The sequence below is a fragment of the Mus caroli genome, unplaced genomic scaffold (genome assembly GCF_978045245.1).
Source record: "Mus caroli unplaced genomic scaffold, Mus_caroli_1 scaffold_10, whole genome shotgun sequence".
Taxonomy (NCBI): Eukaryota; Metazoa; Chordata; class Mammalia; order Rodentia; family Muridae; genus Mus; species Mus caroli.
This window is the reverse complement of record NW_028227265.1, coordinates 53,336,269-53,340,533: the sequence shown is the minus strand read 5'-3', so window position 1 is coordinate 53,340,533 and position 4,265 is coordinate 53,336,269. Positions and strand designations below refer to the sequence as shown.

Genomic DNA, 4,265 nt, shown 5'->3' with positions numbered 1-4,265 from the left:
TGGATGGAGCTTGGGGACTATTGTAGAGGAATAGGAAGAAGGATTGAGGGCCCAGATGGATATAGCAACTTCACAGGAAGACCAACAAAGACAACTGACCTGGGCCTTTGGGGATCTCAGGTTTGAGCCACCAACCAAAGAATGTACACAGGCTTGAACTAGGAAATTTGTAGCAGATGTGCAACTTGGTCTTTATGTGGGTCCTGAACAACTAGAGCAGAGGCTATTCCAAAAGCTCTTGCCTCTATGGGAGATACATTGTTCTAGCCGGGCAAGCTGGCTTGTCTGGCCTAAGTGAGAGAATATGTGCCTAGCCTCACAGAGACCAGGATGGGGGGAGGGGGATACCCAGAGGTCCCTACCCACTCAGAGGAGAAGTGAGAGGGAATGGGGGAAAGGATGGTGGGAGGGGATGGGATGTAAAATGAATAAGTAAGAAGCAAAAATTGCTTATCTGTTCTTGATTTGACTTTGGTAAATGATATGTGTCAAGGAAATTATCCATTCCCTTTAGATTTTTCCAATTTAGTAGAGCACAGGTTTTTAAAAGTATGTCTTTATGATGTTCTGATTACTCCTTTTAGGTAGGATTTCCTCTTTTTCTATACCTTTCAGGTGTGTTGTTAAGTTGCTTACAGGAGATCTCTGCATTCTTTTTTTCTTTCTTTTCTTTTCTTCCTTCTTTTTTTTTTTTTTTTTTTTTTTTTGCTTTATGGAAAATTTATTGCAACTCTCGAACAGCATATTACTTTTTCTTTTCAATGTCTTGCTTTGCAGCTTCCTTCACCCTTTTTGCTTGGATGCCAAAGAGTCAGGCATTGGCACGGGCCATTCGGAGACTGGCAAAAGCCTTAACGTTCTTCTCTTCTTCTGTGATAACTCTGGCCTTTTCCTTTTTGTATACATTCCAGAAGTGCATCACAGGTCCTGTCAGCTGGGTGGCCAGGTTACGTTCTTCAGCAGAACTGTCTCCCTTCTTGGGAGCAGAAGGCTTCCTGAGGGAAAGTATTAGCTTGGAGCGGTACTCCTTCAGGAGATTCACCTCCTTGGGTCAACAGAGATGCTGATGGTGTGAGCCATTTTCTTGTGGATACCAGCCACCCTGTGATTTTCCAGGCTGAAGGACCTGCCAGCCCAGATCTTGGTGTGGTATCTCACTGTAGGGCACTTCACGATGGGTCTGATGGGGCTAGACCCGGGACAAGGGGCAATGCGATGCGCTTTTGCTTGCTGTGCCTTGCACCTGCAGATTTGAGTGCTGGCTGGTTGAACCAAGTGTCCACTCGCTGCTGCCACTCCTTGTGAAAGTGGGGCTTCAGGATCATTCCATTCTGGCTGGGCACCATGGCTGCCTTCTATACAGGAGAACGGCCGAGCAGAAATGCACAGGTTTTCACATAGGCACTTAGTGCTATTGGCTTGCGACCCAACGATTTGTGTACAATAGTGTATTCATTTTTGTTTTTTGTTTTTTTTTTAATTCTAGGAAGTCTTACATTTCTTATTTTCTGCTTTGATCCATTTTTCACTCAATAGTGAGTTGTTCAGTTCCCACGAGTGAAAGTTTTCTGTTGATCCTGTAGTTTTTGATAAACAGTTTTAATCCAAGGTGGTCAAACAGGGTGAAGGTGTTCAATTTTCTTGTGTCTGTTTAGACTTGCTTTGTGTCAAAATTTGTAGTCTTTTTTTTTTTTTTTTTGAGAAAGATGCATGAGGTACTGAGAAGATGTATTCTTTTATGTTTAGGTGAAATATTCTCTAAATATTTGTAGGTAGGTCCATTCATTTTATAACACCAGTTAGCTACAGACTTTGTGCCTAGTCTTGATAATCTATTGCCAAGAGTGGGATATTGACATGTTCCACTCTCAGTGTGTGGGGATCAATATATGATTTAAGCTGTATTATTATTAATCTTTTATGAACTTGGATGACTTTGTGTTTGGTACATAGATATTAAGAATTGCAATGTTCTCTTGGTAGATATTTTCCATTTATGAATTTGTAGTTCTTTTCTTATCTTTCCTAACTCATTTTAGTTTAAATTGTATTAATATTAAAAACATCAGATATTAAAATGGCTACACCAGCATGCTTCTTAGGTCCATTTTATCCTGAGGTGATGTCTCCTCTTCATGTTACAGTATGTTTCTTGAATGCAGTAGAAGCACGGATGTTCAGAGATATTTAATGAGCAGTGTTTGTTGATTACTGTTATTTTGTTGCTGTTATGGTGTGTGTGTGTGTGTGTGTGTGTGTACTCACACATGCATGTGTGTTTACCCTGTGTTTTGATGTATTGGTATAGGATTATTTATTCCTTGTGATGATATGGTTAACATTTTAGGTTGGAGTTTTCCTTCTAGGATGATTGCTTAATCTATCATAGATAGATAATGCTTAAATTTGGATTATCATAAAATATTTTATTTTTTTCCACCTATGGTGATTGAAATTTCTGCTGGGTTTAGTTGTCTGGGCTGGCATCTGTGATCTCTTAGCTTGCAGAACATCAGTGAAATTCCTTTGGCTTTTAGAGTTTCCATTGAGATGTCAGGTAGTATGCTAATAGGTTTACCTTTTTATGCTACTTGGTCCTTTTGCCTTTTCTGTATGTTTAGTGTTGAGGTTATTATATGCCAAGGGGAGTTTCTTTTCTTGTCCAGTCTATTTGATATTCTTTGTACTTCTTTGTTTTGGGGGGAAAAAAAGCATGAAGATACCTTGATAGGCATCTCCTTGTTTAGGTTAGGGAAATTTTTTTTCTACAATTTGTTGAAAATATTTCCTGTACCTTTAACTCTGGTTTCTTTGGCTTGCCCTGTCCTCTGTGCTCTATGCTGGTCATTCTTAGGCTGGCCTTTATTCAGTGTCTCACATTTCCTAGAATTTTTCTTTTTTTTTTAACATTTTCTTTGACCAAGTATCCATTTCTCCTACTGTGTCTTCAGTGGTTGAGCTTCTCTTTGGATCTCTTGTATTCAGTTAGTAAAGCTTGCCTCTGAGGTCCTTGTTTTGCTTCCTAAATTTTCTATCCAGATTTCCCTGAGTTTGGGTTTTCTTTATTAAATCTATTTTCACTTTTAGGTTTCGAACAGATTTATTTATTTTCTTCCACTGTTTGTTTGTGTTTTTTATAGATTTCATTAAGGGATTTATTTATCTCTGTTTTTAGGATTTCTATCTTACTTATTAAACCTATTTTAATATCTTTCTCTTATACATTCAAGTATGTTTCAAGTCTCGGAGTCTACCTTGGTAGGGCTTCTGAGCTCTAAGGCATATTTTTCTGGCTGTTATTGATTGTAGTTTTATTCTGATGTCTATTCAGCTTTATGTTGGGTGGGTATTTTGTTTTTTTATTTTATGTTTCCTCTTTGGTTCTTAGGGAGGTGTGGTGAATTTCTCTTGTCTGGCAGGAAATTCTTTTGGTGGTTCTGATAGATGTAACCACTGGGAGTTCTGGATAAAATATGTTCCTGGGTATTGGGAGCTGGAAATTTGGATGGTCTAGGAGGTATCTAGCCAAAGGTGTCCATAGAAGGCAGGAAAGCAGGGTGGTTTTGTTTGTTGCTTTGGTTTGGTTTGGTTTGGTTTGGTTTGGTTTGGTTTGGTTTGGTTTGGTTTGGTCTGGTTTGGTCTGGTTTGGTCTGGTTTGGTCTGGTTTGGTCTGGTTTGGTCTGGTTTGGTCTGGTTTGGTTTTGGTGTAGCCCTGGCTGTCCTGGAACTCACTCTGTAGACCAGGCTGGCCTCAAACTCAAAACTCCTCCTGCCTTTTCATCTCAAGTGCTGGGATTGAAGGTGTGTGCCACCACTGCCCGGCAAGCTGGGTGTTCTTATAGAGGGAATATTTTACCTTTTTTTCCTTTGGATTCTCTATATGTATTATTTATATGTGTGAGTGCTAATTATACCTGTGAAAGACAGAGAACAACCTGTGAGAAATCTGTTTTCTTTTTCCACCTCATGGTTCTTTAGGGTCAAACTCAGCTTGTCAGACTTGGCAACATGTGCATCATGTGTGTATTAAAAGCCTATGATCTATGGTTAGGTAGAAAATGGGACATGGGTCATCTTGAAGGAGAAAGAGTTCCAGGATAGTGGCAGGGAGTAGGGTAGATTCACCTGAGAAGATGTAAGGAGATAGAAACATGGTACCTGAACACAGGTAATCAGCAACATGGCAGAATATAGGTTAAAATAAGTGTGTTATCTAAGTTAAGGTTAGTCAGAGATGGCCAAGGTATTCTAAAATATATTTTGAG

The 4,265-nt window shown here is 39.4% G+C and overlaps 1 pseudogene; it reads right to left on the bottom strand.

The window, feature by feature from the left end:
• Positions 1-745: 745 nt before the first annotated feature.
• On the bottom strand, positions 746-1,346 carry LOC110300693 (large ribosomal subunit protein eL13 pseudogene; annotated as a pseudogene).
• Positions 1,347-4,265: the final 2,919 nt, after the last annotated feature.